This window comes from Pteronotus mesoamericanus, unplaced genomic scaffold, assembly GCF_021234165.1.
Source record: "Pteronotus mesoamericanus isolate MK-2021 breed Mesoamerican mustached bat unplaced genomic scaffold, CSHL_Meso_final contig_142, whole genome shotgun sequence".
NCBI classification, from domain to species: Eukaryota; Metazoa; Chordata; class Mammalia; order Chiroptera; family Mormoopidae; genus Pteronotus; species Pteronotus mesoamericanus.
Window position 1 is genome coordinate 217,470 of NW_026555062.1, and position 17,032 is coordinate 234,501.

At 38.1% G+C, this 17,032-nt stretch overlaps 1 long non-coding RNA gene across 1 annotated transcript; it reads left to right on the top strand.

Annotated features, from left to right (window-relative positions):
• Positions 1 to 9,019: 9,019 nt before the first annotated feature.
• Positions 9,020 to 16,787, top strand: LOC129088304 (uncharacterized). The gene is made up of 3 exons (XR_008530977.1): positions 9,020 to 9,135; positions 10,582 to 10,750; positions 14,898 to 16,787. It is a non-coding gene; the product is annotated as an uncharacterized LOC129088304 (long non-coding RNA).
• The last annotated feature ends 245 nt before the right edge of the window (positions 16,788 to 17,032 follow it).

Consider the following 17,032-nt stretch of genomic DNA (forward strand, 5'->3'; position numbering starts at 1 on the left):
CCCAAAATAAAATTAGCAACATGCTAATTCAGGTTGTCAGACATCCCTCCACTGTGCTGGTAGGGCGGGCGGCTCTGGCTTCTGGCCGGACATGGTCTGACATTCACTGCAAGCACCGGAATCCACCCACTGCACTTTCTGGGCCGCCCCAAAGCTTCTCCACCACAAAGAGCTGCTTCCCAGGCATTTGTTATCCTTAAAAAGATTAAAAAATAACTGCCTGCACTAGAAAACCATCCTAATTATCCTTTAATCAGCACATGCTTCCGATGTTTACTTTGAATATAATACGTGTTTCTTGGCCTTGCTTATAGGTTTTTTTGGCCTGAGGATGAAGAGGATATTGATTTTTATTTTATAAATGATTTATGTTATATGTCATTTTTACAAATATGAAAGCATCCAAAATCCTACTTTTGCAGATATTATCAAAATCCTACCCAGAAATAACTAATGATGGATTGATCTCCCCATGAAAGAAAGCTCCATGTCATGCTAACACATTTCCTCTCAGCAGACTATGAAATCATTTACAGACTTCATATAAGATGATTGGGAAAAAGTCAATACTACAAAAGATTTTTTCAGGAAAAAAAATATAAAAATCTTCTGCAGATTGACCAGAAATTTAACTGAAAATGTTTTGAACAAAATATTTATATTATGGCCTAAAGATCTACAAGTCAGGACAAAACAGAGATAAGGACACAAATGACTCAAAGGTAGCACATAATTTTTATGAAGATAAAGCAGCTGTGTTAGAAATGGGAAAGGAGACCATTCCATCGGGGGAGGGGATAAAGCGGCATCCGCATGGGTGATAATAACCATGGGACCATAATTTTATCCATCAGTTGGCTGTTGGGGCACCCTATACAGTCAACCCAGTTCTTTATAAGCACAGTCCTGAAATCCGTCATTACTTCAGCCAACATAGAAATGCCAAACATGGTACAATCCAGGTTTTTTGTTGTTGTTTTTTTAATTGATTATAGAACTAGAGAGGAAAGGAGACAGAGAAACATTGGTTTGTTGTTCCACTTATTGATGCATGCATTGATTGATTCTTGCATATGCCCTGATTGGGGATTGAACCTGCAACCTTGCATATGAGGACAACATGCTAACCAACTGAGCCACCCAGCCAGGACCTGAATCCAGTTTTAATGACAACGTGCTCTGATCCTGCTGTCTGCGGCATTTCTGTGAACGGAGGCATGAAGCCCTGCAAAGGTAACAGAGTCAGTTAGGCAACGTAATATAAAGGGTAAACCGAGCAAAGTGAGTGCAGTGGGAAATACATAGTCGACGTTGTACAATGGCTGTACACCGTTGATGAGCCCACAATGGAGAAATCCACACTCCTTTGGGTCTTCCTTCCTCAAAGCCTTCATTGTCAGCTTGAGTCCTGGGAGTAGAAATTCAACAAGGCCCTGGATAGCCACTGCATATCCCCCCAATTCTGTCTCCTGTTTGCCTTCCTTGAGGAGAATGTCTCACAAAAGTGACCTCATGCCTTATGTTGCACAAAAACTAAAGACACATGTAAGTTACTGTGAAAACAGAGATATCTTTGGAGATGAAATCCATTGTCAGACAAAACTGCAGCATGGAGTTAACGAGTAGAGCAGTTGAAAGGCAGGTAGCAGTTGGACAAACCTAACCATTTGTGGTAGTCATTGCAGCCATGGCTAATGTATTTTAAATGGACCTCATCCTGCTTCTATGCATTTTCATTAGCAGGGCCATAGGTAGCTGATTTAATAATGTATTATTTTTGGAATATGCAATGAGCGCTCAGGCCCAGATAATTGGAGATTTATTTGAAGACTGTAGGGCAGGAGAAAATGCACATGTTCAGCCACTCCAGCAATGGCCTTATTAGCACGGTGTCACTCTACAAACCAGAGAGACAACAACAGTAGGTGCCAGGGGTGGCCATTTAGGTAGAAAAAACTTCTTTGCAGAATAGTCTTGGAAATCCACTTTGGAAGATGAGTTCTGTGACTTCAGGGCATTTGTCAGAGCTTAGGTGGACCTGTAGCTTTGCTCTTCGTAATGCGTTTTGTGCATCTGTGCAGCTTTACTGAGAACAAGGCTCTTAAGCTAGAAGAAGTCTTTGTAAACAAGGCAATGGCAAGTTTCTGTATACACCTGCAACCTAGGAAAATCCAAACTGGTCATGGTGGGAATGACTGCTAGATCACCGCAGAGTTCAAAAAGAATGGAGACCCTATTGTTACCAAGGGAGATGGCATCATCCAAGTAAGACAAGGTTGCTCCTGTAGGTCCCCTTAGAGACCTCTCTTCTGCACAATGGTCCTCACAAGCCTTCAGGATAATTCTGTCCATTGCCTTTCCTTTTGGTTTAATTGTGCACACCCAAAATTCATGCACTGAAGTGCTCACTCACAGTGGCTCAGAATATGGCAGTTCACAAATGACAGGATCAGGCAAACGAAGATGACATTGATGTGGAGCAGGGAGGAACCTTCATTATTGGTGATTGGTGTCTTTGTGAAAAGGGGAAATTTCCCCTCGATGCATGAGGCATGCAGCTGATAATCCCAGCATGTTTTAGAGAGACTGTGGCCCTGATATCATAGCTTTGCTTCGGACTCTAATCCTCAACAACCAAAAGAGACTAAATCCCCGCACTTCAAGCTGCTTGATTTGCAATACTTCATTACAGCAACCCAAGCAAACAAATTTAGCCCTTTTTGGGTGCAATGGATAGAATTGACGGGGATGGGCTCAAGCAGGAAGGGAGTGTCTTGTGAATGAGTCAAAACCTAAAATAATATCCAGAGTATGATTTTGAAGACTTGCACAAACTGGAACAAAATCCAACACACAACAGGAGCTTCTACACCATTAACAGTGTGTGACTGACTCCCCATAAGGGACAGGACCTGACTACTCTGCCTCCAAGTCAGTTCTGAAACCTCTGCGATGTCCACTCATCATTAAATAGTCACCTGATCTACATCTAATGCCAAGGGAGTCTAGAATATCTGGTGGACTCCGTCTTGGAAGCATCCCACACTTGGGGAAACTCGTAAACTGAACAGAAGGTTCTGATTGGGATGCGAAAGGGAAGAGAGGTGCATAAAAGTGTCTGAAATTTCAACCATGATGGACATCATTTGGGGGCCATCTTTAAAATGCAGAAATAAATGTGTAGCAGTTTTTGTTCCAGCTGCAGAGAATGCACCATGAAGAGAAGAGGTGGGTCCCCATTTCTCAGCAAACTTGTATTGTGGTAAGAAAAGTCATTGGAAGGATGTATGTTTAAAACATAATTATGGCGATGATGAAGAGTTTCATGCAAGTGTCTTATTTTCACCCTCCAGCCTGTTGATGAAAATATTCTCTGCAACCTGCATTGATATGTAGTGATCTTGTTATGGTGATCGCTATGCATATTTTATCTCAGGCATATCGTCCACCCTATGTGCCATTTGTCAATCATTCTGTCCTTGAGCATTTTGGCTATGTGTATAATTTTGTCATTTCAATGCATTTTATGATTATTTAATCTAATTTGGATGGGAATCCCAATGGATTGGAATTGGATAGAGTCAGATACACACACTCACATGCATACATAAGAACTGATGATTCTTAGTTTTTCCTTTTCTATCAAAAGTTACTTTTTCATGTATTAGATATGATTAACAACTTTTCATAAAGCATATTGTTTTCTTACTATAAATCTGTAGTATTTTTCTAATTTCCCTTTAATTGTAGAACTAGAAAGTTATTATTTTTAAAGATGATTATTTGTACTCAATTACTTTCCCTGTTCTAATATTAATATTTAATTTTTCTATGGAGTTACTTAGGATATGCCATGTGTATGACAATAACACCTTTCCATTTACAATGTTTGTACCATGAACTTGTTTTCATTTCATCTGTTGAATAACAGTGGCAACGTCTTCTACCTTCTATTTTTCATTTAAGTCAGTTTAACTCCTTTCCATTTGCAATGTTGGTAATTCATGTAAGAATAGTGATTGTACCTTTTTGCTCACACTCATTTTATTTATATTCTTGTTTTCCTTTCTTCACTGGTAGACTCTGGGCTGAACATACAAAAGCACAGGTTGCTCAAGGTATGACAGTAATTACTTTGGACACATAGTAGTTAGATGTTTGATAATTTTTTAAAAATGTGTCTCTATGAAAAATGGAAGTAGGAACCCAGTGGAAGCAGTATGACATCGATTAATGACCCCTCATTTTGTATGTAGTCGCTGCAGTTTTTAAGTAATGCCTTTGGCCGCTTGTGAGAGGCATTTTTCTTTGTGTGTGTGTCTTTTTGTTTTGTTTTGTTATGTTTTTGTTTTTGTTTTTTTCAGTTTGCTTGTTAAACAGATGGTTGAGGACTCATTTCACATGTAATTGAATGCACGTGAACCCTCGGAATGGGGTTGGTCTGTGTTACTGGTTAACAGGGATCAAATTAGTTCACCCTTTGTTGACGCAGTTTGAACCTGTAATTGGTTTCTTTATTGGCTGCTGTAAACCACAATGCAGTCAGCTCAGGTTATTCCATTATCTTTTAGGACAGGGCTTCTGTCCTGGGAACCTGAATAACTAAAATCACCAAAGGGTTTCCCATCTCTCCATCCAGGGTACTTCATCAACTGCACTCAACAGTACCGTGGATTTTGAGTTAACATTTTTCACTGACGGACCCTCTAGGGAACAGATGATGTTGCCTTCAGTTTGGATATCAAGAAACGAACTATGTGTTTCTAAAGAAAAATATATAAGTCCATCCTCTCATCCTGTATCCTGTAAAAGCAAGTATATATATTCTCTTACCATGACTCTTATGGTTTATTTTGTCATAGTTAAATGATGAAACTAATGCTACTACTACTAATATTGATAGTGTGAAAGGAGTTAGAAAAAGTTAAAAATGTTTTATATCTTTCTTAGTTTATATTTGTACTATTTTCTGTGCCTTTTTATTTATTGATTTGAGAGAGAGAGAGAGAGAGAGAGAGAGAGAGAGAGATCAATTTATTTGCTCCACTTACTCATGCATCATTGGTTAATTTTTGTATGTGTCCTGACCAAGGATTGAACCTACAAGCTTGACATATCAGGATGACACTCTACACAGCTGAGATACCTGGTCATTGCTCTGCATTTTTTTAAGGCAGATCTTGTGAAATGCTCCCAATACAACCCTCCAGCCAACTGCCATGGTCAAAGTTAGGTGGACAATTTCCCAAGCTGTAATCAGATCCAATGTTAGTGTAGCTGTTTGTGACAAGCTTTGAAGTGAGTCCTCCCATTCACCCCTTATCACTAACTTCCTTTGACTTGTGAGAAAATCGAGATCTTTCTGTTAAAGGAACTGGGCAAAGTTCACAATTGCATGCAGAGTGGTGCTACAATCAAACATGTTGTCTCCCACCAAAATACTTGATTTCTCAACAGCTGGTCATGGCTTACCCCCAAGATTTTGAATCCTTCCAAACCATCTAGGCCATTGACCCAAAAGTGTGTCACATTTTCATAATATATCAAAACTGGTGATTGAATCGTTATTTCTGGAATCCCAAGTGTTGATTAAAACAACCTTGATTATGTGTGAAACATGAGGGTGGGATTTGTATCCTCCCACATATCTCAGCGATATAACTACCAGGTAAGAGTAAAATTATAGCTTTATGGTTTTCTGCAAGCATAACAATATACATAATTAGTTCTAACATTTTAATAAAGAAAGAAGAAATGGGGAATGCAATAATACACTTCAAAGTCTTTTATGGTTGGGTAGGAAAATACAATTGAAAGAGCTGTAATTAGCTGTATGTGTGTTTTTACAACATACGATGCTATGAAGGTTGTTTCCCAGAAAATTAATAAAGTATCTTACCAGTTGTGTATTCTCCTATAAGCCATGAGACTTGAATGGATATGACAATATTATTTAATATTCATTTGGCATAACGACTCTCTAGGTGGCTCTTGTGAATGGCTGTATAAAATTCGAGAACCTCTGCCTGTCATCAAAGGAGGAGGTTGCAGTAGGCAAGGCTGATGAGAAGGTTCCCATTTCCATTTTCCTTTCTCAGATTGCAGGCGTGTTTTCCTATGGCTACTATGACACTCTTTTCATGAGGAAGTTTGGGGAGATATAAGAAATAATGGTTCAAGGATCCTCACAGAGCATATCAATGACTTGAAGGGTGGTCTTATGTGAAGTACCTGATGAGTTCCTGTCTTAAAGTAATTTTATCCAAGGATATAATGACAAATGAAGAAAAGAAAGTTCAAATGCTCATTTTCAGCACTGTTAGTAATGGGTTAAGACCCACAAATCCATGAGAGGATTCTTTGATTTACCACCAAAATAAAACATGAAGTAAACAATAAGTTTGCTAAGGTGATGATAGCTGGTTACTTGAATCAACTATGAAAGAAATCATAAAATAGCTTGTTCAGAAAAACTCCAAGTAAATAACGTATTTTTATTAGTTTGTGTTGGTTTGAGTAACATCTTATCCAGTGCATTAGAATCCAACCAGTGAATTTTGCAGTTGATGTCAAACCTACGATGCTATGTTAAAAATGTTCTTAAAATCATGCAGCTGGTAGTCACACAATTTAGTCAAGGTAAAATAAACATCCATATCTATTTTTAGTATAATTTAGAGTATTTTCTCTAGTTTCTATTTATTAAGATTTTTAAAATATTTAAAATGAGTTTTTAAATTATGTGTGTAGTCATTTAAGGTATTTTACATGGAAGTATCTGCGGAATATATTAAAAAATATGTAGCAGTTAGTCCAGTTCCTGAAGACATCATCCATTTTAAAGGGATGTCTACCATAATCTCATTTAAACTTGTAGGGGAGGAAAAATTTTTTCTCTACCCTTGTGAGTCTTGGCTAAAAGCCTTGTAATAAAAAAAGAAGCCTTGACTGGTGTGGCTCTGTTGGTTGGGCACACAAAGCAAAAGGTTGCTGGTTCAATCCCAGATGAGGGCTCATGCCTAGGCTGCAGGTTCTGTGCCTGGTTGGGGAGCATACAAAATGTGACCTATCAAAGTTTCTCTCTCACATGGATGTTTCTCTTCCTCTCTCTCTCCCAGCTTTCCCCGCTCTCTAAAATCAATACACATGCCCTCAGGTGAAAATAAAAAAAAAATTAGCAAGAAAAAAATAACCAGAATTTAATTAACATGTTTGCTTTATGTATCCATGAGAGAGACCCAGGAACAACGGATAAATCCAAGAGGTGGCTTAGAACTCTAGCTTGTACGGCATCTTCAACCAAGAACTGTAAAGTCGTGGGGAAATGTCAGGGCAATGAAGAGCAGTTTTAGTCTTCTAAGAGTGGTGAACTGTAGGAAGGTAGACAAATAGATGAAGTCTAGTTAGTAACATTTATGTAGCTGTTTTAGGTGCCTTCTCCTGGCATGGAAGGTCTAAATTTGTCTTCTGGAATTACCTTTTGTCATTCCTGTTCGAGAGAAGAAACTCTTGCAAATTTATATTTTGCTTTTGTGCAAGTAGGTGGCTCCGAAGGAGCTTTTCTAGCATCTGTTTCTTTTCTGTTGCCTTCAGCTCCAAACAATCCTCGGACCAACATGGCATATTTTGGTACAATATATCTGCTACTCTTCACTATCAAAAGAACCACATCTCTGTTTTTTGTCTCCTTTGGAAATTGGCAGTCATTGCGTGAGGGATGACATTTTTATTGTAGATTCCAAAATACCACTTTTTCTCCTTTAAATGCATACGGTTTGTAGGAAATTAACTCAAGATAATTACAGATGAAATTGTACCTATGCACACATGCTTGTGTTTAAACAGCCAATAAGTTATTCTACACAGCACAGTTGAAAAATCTCAGTGGGAAAAAAAAAAGGGGGGTGCACATGTTTCCATAAACAGTTGCACGGATTGCAAATCCACAGGGCAAGTTTGGATCACTGGCAATATATGTTTTGTATATGAATATTTAAAAATGAATGCTACATCTGTGAGTGAGGAATGCGTTGATCCCTTTTGATTTGAGAACATAAAATTTGGATGGGATCTAATGAATGTGCATGGACAGGAAAGTTAAATGTTTGTATTAATTAGTGCAACTGAAATATGATTAGCGAACTCCTAACTTTGCAGTGGCCACATCTAACATGTTACAAGCAAGTAGACATAGGGAAATAAATGATGTGGGAGTGTGAGCAGACATCTCTACATTTATTCAGAGTCCAGGCCTCCCCCTCATGCCTGATCAGAAAACTCAAACTGCACTCATTCTATAATGATAGAATATGAAAGCAGATCTCTTTTGCTATATAACATTTGATAATTGTCACTAGTCGAAGTCCCTGAGCTTCGGTAACTTTCTGTTTGAATCCCATTTTTTAAAAAAATAAGCATAATTTCTGGAAATAAATTGACCAGTTTATTGAAAAAATCTAAGCGTTGTAGCCGCAGAGATGTGTTTGTTTTTCTCTAATTGAACCTTCAGTTGGATGGTGTTGAGTAATTCATTCCATTCCAGGACACAATGTCCCTTCAATACCATTGCCTTCTGGTTAAAGTAAATGGAAGGAACAGTCAGCCTCAACTCGATTGACTAGTTTTAACATTCTTTAAAATGTTTCAAGTACAGTTGCCATTCAGTATGCTTTATATTAGCTTCAGGTGTGCATCATAGTGCTTAGATACTTACATAATTTACAAAGTAACGCCCTGATACGTCTAGGGCCCATCTGAAGCAGTCCATAATTATTACAACATTACTGAGTATATGCCGTATGCTGAACTCTAGGACTATTTTGTAACTACCAATTTGTATTTCTTAATCCCTTCACCTTTGTGCTGTGGGTTGTGACCGAGTCCTACCTCCTGGAGCCTGGGACTTTGGTCTCATTTAGAAACACAGTCAGGCAGGTGTGTTCATGCCAAGATGAGCTCCTATTGGATTGGACTGAGCCCTAAGCCAGGGCCTGATGAGCAAATAAGAAGGAAGAAATTTGGACAGAGACACACAGAGGGATGATAGCCATGTAACACCGGAGTCAGCTCTTTGGCCAATGCATTGACATTCCAAGAAACACATAGAAATGCCAGCAAACCACCAGGCCCTGAGAGGTACGTGGTGTTTTCTCTTTCCTAATTCCCCAGAGGCACCAGCCCTCTGCCTCTGTGGTCTTCGTTTCAGACCTCTGGCCTCCAGACCTAGGAAAGGATAAATGTATGCTGCTTTAACGCTCCACATCACAGCACTTTGTTATAAGGGAACCAATGCATCTCATTGAATTGAAGCTTCCCTTTCTTGCCCCAGTGCTTGTCATGGGGTGGACATGCCATGCCAGACGCCCTCTCTATCGCCCCCACCCACCCCCTTCCCAAGAATGAAGAAGGACGATGCTTCCTTCACTTCAGAGCTGCTGTCAGGCACTTCTTTGCATTGAGCCCACGGATTATGTGACCAGCGTGCAAAAGCTGGTTTCCTCAAGAGGTGCAGGGACAGGGAGGTTTGGAGAGAGTTCATCATTCTGCAGATGGGCGAGGAGGTAACTGAGACTGTTCTGGAGCAGGTGCGAAGCAAAAATCCTTCTAGTTTCTGGGGGAAATTTCTGTTACCCCAGTGTTTGAAGTTCAAGGAACTTTCCCTGTGAGACTTTCACCTGTCTATTCCAGAAGAATCAAAGTCAGGAGTGAATCCATGCATTTGTTGCTAGCTTTTCTAAGATGAGCAAGCAAAAACATTTGTTCATGCATGATTTGCACGTTGTGAAAAAAGGCAAAAAGGTTGAGAAATATAAATTGATAGTTATAGAATAGTCATGGGGATGTAAAGTATAGCACAGGGAATATAGGGGATGCTATTCTAGTAACAATATATGGTGTCCAGTGTGTGCTAGTCTTATCAGGGTATTTTTTTATAAGTTATGCAGGGTCCGGCAGAAGGGAGGCCTGCTTGAGTGTGGTTGGTAGGGTAATAATATGGGTGTAATAATTTATAGTTGTAATTTGAACATGTCACTTAAAATGTCCTAGGGTATGCTTGAGTGTGATATTGTTATGTTACAGAATGGCATGCTTATCATTTTGTAATAAAAGATTTTGTAATAAAAAAGGGGCATTATTTGTGCCAGACCTTGTGTATAAATTTCTAACACCTAAGTCGTACACCAGGAACTAATAGAAAATAATTTTAACATCAATGATAATTGAAAGACAAAAAAGAAAAAAGAAGGCGGGTAAACATCCATAATGTTTAACTTCTTTTTTTTTTTTAAGTTTTTCCATTACAGTCGACACGCAATGTTAACGTTAGTTCCAGGTGTACATATGCATCCAGATTTTTAACTTACAGACTGATCTAAATATTTATAGGAGCCCAAGCCTGTTGGTTAAATGAAAGTATGGGAAGTGAAGGGCATATCAATGGTTTTTCTGAGATCCCCAAAGGTTATACTTCTCTCTGTTAAGGCAAAAGGTGAAATATGACGCCCTAAGATTCAGATAGTGATGAATATGTTTACATTTTTATTTAAAAAAAAACCACTGTGTTATATTTCTTCCTAATAGAGTCTGAATAGTGCAGGCACCAGGAAGAGGAAGACCACATATCATCACATTGTTTAATGAACTGCAGAGGGTGTCAAAAGGACGGCAGTAAATTCCCTGAAAATTGGGCATTGCCAGGAGAAATTTGGACCCCCTTCAAGATAATTGCAGAAGAAAATGCCCCCCCTCCGTGAGTTAATAACATATCCTTACTAAAAGCTGAAGTGGCCATAATTTCCCCTTCCCAACATGGAATCTCTCTCATGAACGCCTGGTGATTTACAGATCTGCTGGGGCCTGTCTGATTTGCATGTTACATGAGCAGAGCACTCATTCCCAATTCTACACTTGGTAATGGCAGCTGCCCTTCCAACTCCCTGCTTTGCTCTTCTGACGGTTCTAAAGGCAGGCCCTGGTGACATGGTGTGACATGCCCCACCCACAAACCCGTTGGTGCATTGAGGACAGAGGTCACACTGGCAAATACTGCATTAATAACAATCACTTTGTAAGTTTATTCTTATTGTACAAACTGAGTATTTAGAGTTTAAAGTCTCTACCCTGCCTGGGTAGCTCAGTGGTTCAGAGTGTTTTCCTGATAACAACAAGGTCGTGGGTTCGATCCCTGGTCAGAGCACATACAAGAATCCACCAAAGATGCATCAATAAGCAGAACAACAAATTGATGTTTCTCTCTCGGTCTTTCTCTCTGTCTCTCTCAAATCAATCAATAATTTTATAAAATAGCATACATTCTCTAAATCACATAGGAAAAATATCACATCAAGTGGTTTCCATCATTGTTGCAAAAAATTAGGAATTATTAAAATTCTGGTCTAAATCCATATAACTACTATTTAAGAATTAGTTAGCAGCTAGAGTCATGTTGTCTTCCCATATTTTCAAGTATTATTTCTATTATACTGAACAAATAAAATTGGAGTTAAATGTGTATTTGCTTCAAGTGGAAATTTCCTAACAGGCTATTAATTATTCTTATTTTTTTCCCCATGTAAAGCAGTTAGGTTAATTGCTCCTTCTTAATGAACAGTATGGTGATTTTGTAATTATAGATAGGGATTATTAGATCAGTGGGATTTTTTTTATTGATCAAATAATTTGTATGTTTATTGATCATATCTAGAATTATTCATAAGAAACAGGCAAACATGATGTCTAGACAAGATACAATAAAATGGCCTTGCTGGCATTGGAGGCAATCGCTTTCTTATTTGTTAACAGTTACAACAAACACAGGTAAAAGGAAATGTATGCATGCTTTTCCTTATTCATCAGTCTCATGACATGGCAGCATTCCTAGCTCAAATAATTTAGAACATTCTCCAGATTCTCAGAAAATCCAGCTGAAATTATCATAGTCAATTTCACAAATAACCTGTTCAATAGGATTTTATACTGTTCAATAGGATTGTGTAATTTACCTGCACTTATTATCATTTAAAACTCTTGCACTACCTCAACATTATCCTCGTGTGTGTTGGGGAGGCACTAATTCTTGATTGGTGAATGTTATTTGCAATACTTCACCATAATTCACTCAGGTACATTTTGGACTATTTACAATGTTCTCTGTGCAGTGGGAGAATGATAAAACAATTCCACGAAATTTCTCCAGTAAGGTAACTACAAGGAGTCACCAAATTAGCTAAACTGACAGAGAAGGATGATACCACAGTGCAATGCAGTTAAAGGATGATCAAAGCATGGAGGTCGGAGAGAGAGACCAGGGACCTATCACAGTCTCCTGGTTGAAGCACTTCTGCTCCTGTACAACATTTTCTCCATTAAAAATAAGTATTACAATTATATTTCATTGGTTCCATTGATTTAAAGATGGATGGAAGTCCTCATTGGCTCTTCCGTGATCCTAAAATGTGATTATTCTTGGGATGTCAGTAACTAGTGGGTCATTTTATTACCTGACCCTAACTGCCTTTGAAGGGACAGAGAAGACCCATGTAGGGATAGAAGAGTATAGGGAAGCATAGAAATATCATTTGCCATGTCTTACCAATTATGTGTGTGCGATGGAATAATAGCCCCATAAAAATTCCCAGGGGTTCATGAAGATGTCAGAGGTATACAGAAATGGCAGGAAAATGCAATGCAAGGCTTGGAGGAACATATATTTTTAAATTACCTATTGCGTGTGTTGTATTTCTTATATGTTTAAGGGTTTCCCAAAGGCATTGGGTTTAATAGAAATCTCTCCTTGCTCCTTTGTTCAGACCATGCATGCAGTGTTTATTCTAGCCCGAGTGGAAGACTTCAGAAATATACCTGAGAAAAACAAGCATCTATTGCCCATAGTAAGAGCAAGACATATTCGATTTGACGAGGATAACTTAAAGAACTGGAATTTGCACAAACAGAAATGTGAACCCAGTTTAAGCAGAGATACATCCCTGAGAGTATGGGGAAAAGGCCTCTTTGTTATGAAACTGAAATCTCTCCCTGGTGTTGAGGGTATGATTTTTTTTCTAAAAATAGAAGGAATTGAAGAAAAAAAAACCAACAAAAAACAAAGAATACTTTCCAGTGGCCAGTTCCAAAAGAGCACACTTCATCTCATTTTTGCAGAGCGACTGTTATGATGATGATAAATATCTGTAAACAGCTCGTGTGTTTTGAATTGCAGAATAGGGACTTCTGATTTCAAACAAGTTGAAATAACAGGCACTAGATGTTAGTCCCAAGGAAAACAAATTTGATAAGAAAAAATTATAGATATATAGTTACATAGATATCCTTATTTTAACATGTGCCTCAATTCTGAGGAAACACATGCGATGATAAGACAATTGGAAGAGTTGGAAACTAAATGTAAGTTTGTATATACATAAGAGAGACACATGTCCCCACCTCCAAGTTCAGTGGGAAGAAAACCTAAGCCAGAGAACATGATTCCAATATCCTATTTTGGACTAAAGAAATAATTAGACCTTTGAAGAGAAAAGTAGTTGTTAGACTATCTTCAGAAATAATTACTATGGCATAGCAACCAATTTGGGAGGAAACAGAGAGAAAAAGAATCAGCATAACACGTTCATTCATTAAAATTTAAATAAGTGTCAAACCTCACTGTGAAAAACAAATACCGCACACATTCAAAAGAAAATGCTAGGGGACATCTTTGTAATTGGTGTAGAAAATAATGTCTTCATCCAAATACTGTAGCACCTTCTACAAAACAATACATTGGGAAATATCATTGCATAAAAATTCTCGTATTTTGTAAGACTAAAGCACTGTAATTATTTGGGAAAATATACACCCAAACTTTAGAATTGAGCCCCTGGGCTTTCCTCATCTCTCATTGAAAGCCTTAGAGAAATTTTCATTCATGCCAAAAATGAGATAAATTCATGCCGTGATTTATTGTAAAGCATGCTTTACAAAATCTGCCTTTGATGAATCCTTTTATATGCTTCCCTCTAGCCTTTTTGTAACTGTTTAAAAACCCCTACCTGGTGGAATTACATTCACTTGTTGGACTGTGTAATATAACAAGTAGTCAATCATCGTTGTAGAAAGTTAGACCATTGTGTGCCAAATAAATCTGATTAAGGAAGCACAGCATCATCTTTGTTGAGGATGGTTTTCCTTATTTGTCCCTTTTCAGTGGTTCTTTATATATCTCTCAGGTGAAACTCACTGTTTCTAATTTTCAGGGCATGCCCATAAAAAACGCAAAGGCAACTTGTAGATGCAAGTGAATAAGGTGTGGGAACATTTAGACCTAGCAACGTCCCTAAACTGGATCATCTGAGGGGAGTTGTACAAAGGAAAATAAAACACTTTGGAAAAGAAGATTGGCTTTGGATTCTGTTAACTAAACGGGTCCATTCTGGAGAAATACATATTGCGAGTACACCCATTAAAGTGCTGAGGAAAAAAAAATATTGTAGGCCATGTTTTCACACATTTTTATGGCTATTGCATGTAAAACTTTGCAGCAAAACATTGACATTTTTCTTGTTCCTCCCTTGAACTTTCATATCCCTATGAAGTCAGGATTCCCAGTTAAGTCACTGCTGAAGTAGTATCACTCAAAATCACATTTGTCCTGCTCTTACTTAGGAAACAGAGCCTAAAAGGGGGGTCCAACCCATGGCCCACAGGCCACGTGCCGCCCAGCATGAGTCTGGATATGGCCCAACACAAAATCATCAACTTATTTAAAGTATGACTAGATTTTTTTTTGTGATGATGTGTCGCAATGCATTTAATGTGTGGCCCGAGACAAAATACATTTGGAGCAAGGGAAACACCTCGATGAAATTGACCATCTACACTAAACCTCTTTGTATCAACAGGTTGGTTTTGGAATGCCAAGTGTATATACCTCTATATGCTTCTCAACAGTGTGAATAAGATGGAAGAGGGGAAAATCCTTCCTGCACAGTATTTTTTTTTATCTTCCAGAAAATTTACTCTGATGCGTACTTGCTACTAAAGTTTCATCATTAAGATTGACCCAGCAAAATACATCCCTATTCAAAAGCAAACATCGTTTTTCTGGACACGTGATGAGATTTATTCGCAATCAAGGAAATCGTTAACATTCCTGCCCATTTCACGCTATCAAGAGCTTCATAGAAAACCCCAAGATGCCATAGCAACAGGATAATGTTGATACTGAATAGGAATCTATAAAAAGAGGTGAAGCAAATTAAATATAAAAGTGTGTGATTTGCCGTGTGAGGCCATGAGGACCCTTTCACGTCTTCACAAGAGAACAGACCTGTTGGAAGAGGGCAAGGTGGGGGCAAATTTGGGTTGAAACGTGGGAAAGTGTTCAGGAATGCCCACCCTGTTGACTTCTTCATTCTGTTTCTGGGGAGAAGAAGTGCTTTCCAGGGAAACGTTATCAAGCTTCAAGAATGCTTACTGTAAACACTACATGAAAGAACAGTAAAAAGTCAGTGAACAAACAAGATATGATGCTTTGGGAAATTTGGGTGATGTCTGAGTAGAGAATACAGCCCTCACTTACCCTGTCATCTTAGACTCAGACACTCAGAACAACTCTTACATCAGCCTGTCAGGAATCCATCAAAAATTTCTCTGGGCAAATAAATGAACCCAGCTATAAACTCACGTGTTCGCAGGTCTTTACACAACAGACATCTCACCAATCCATCCTTTTCTCTCGTTTCCCATGTTTGAAAGCTGTTTTGCTGAGCAGGATATTCCCATGCCTATCTTGTCTTCATGCAGAACAATCCCCAAATACATATTTTTTTCATGGCACGCATGTGTTTCTGACGTATCAGGAGTGAACTATGCACACAACTGATTCTATATTTAAAAATGCAGCTAGCTACCTGGTGCATATCATTCATCAATGTGCAGATACGAGTGGCATGAATTCCTAGCAGTGGGATCCTGGGTCAGTGATAATGTTTGTGTGTATTTACAAAACCTCCTTTGTCAGAACCAACTCTAGCAGATGGGAATTGCACTGAGAAAGGACAAAACACTGGCTAACAGGAGCTTTAGCCAACACTGGAGAGTTCTGCACAACTGATTGGTGGGAAAAGATGAACTTAATGTACTTGGAGGATTTCTTTTTTTGTTCATGGTTCTGTGTACTTTATAGGAATAATAATAATTTATAGTCCAGTTTTTGTCAGTGCCGTGCTAACTTCCACTGAACCTGCTTTATATTGTTTTGGACTTTTTGTAGGCATATACACACTTGAAGGAGATACTCGTGTATTTGGAAATTAGCCTCTTGTAATGTGATTTGGAAACATATTTCCAGAGTGTTGCTTGCTTTTCAAACATAACTTCTGCCATAAAGACTATTACAAAACAATTTTAAGTAAGTTTATGGATACTTTATGGCTATTGGTTTTTAAATTCTAATTAAAAGCTTTTCCACACTAAGGTTCAACAATCACATATACAAAACAAACACACATACAGAGTTCTGTTTTGAAAACTATTGCATTATTATGTACGAGGACTATACTCATGCAATAGTATAGATTATGCCTCTAAGCATTATACGATTATAAGCATATGTTTGCAATAAATATTTATCAGGCATCGTTTATCATTTATAGTTTCATTAGTCAATGTCACTTCAATCAATTCAATTGATAATGCAAAAAAAAAAAAAGAAATATCACCTTTTTACATGACTTCCCACAACTAAATTGACATGATCTCTAATTACAACAAATTGGCTAGTAGAAGGTGGCAACAGAAACTGAGGTTTAACTTTTTGTTCAATTAAAAGTGGATATTTCTAGAGGTCTAATTGGGCTGGTGGTGGTTAGAAGCTGTTCAAACACAGTTTTGATCACAGGGGTGGACGAACATCTAAGCAGAATGAACAAAGAAGCATAAGAAGTATTTTTAAACTAGATTTCCCTTATCTTCCTTACACATTGTTGAACACACATCCACCTATTCTATCTCTGTGTCATATATAATATATTGT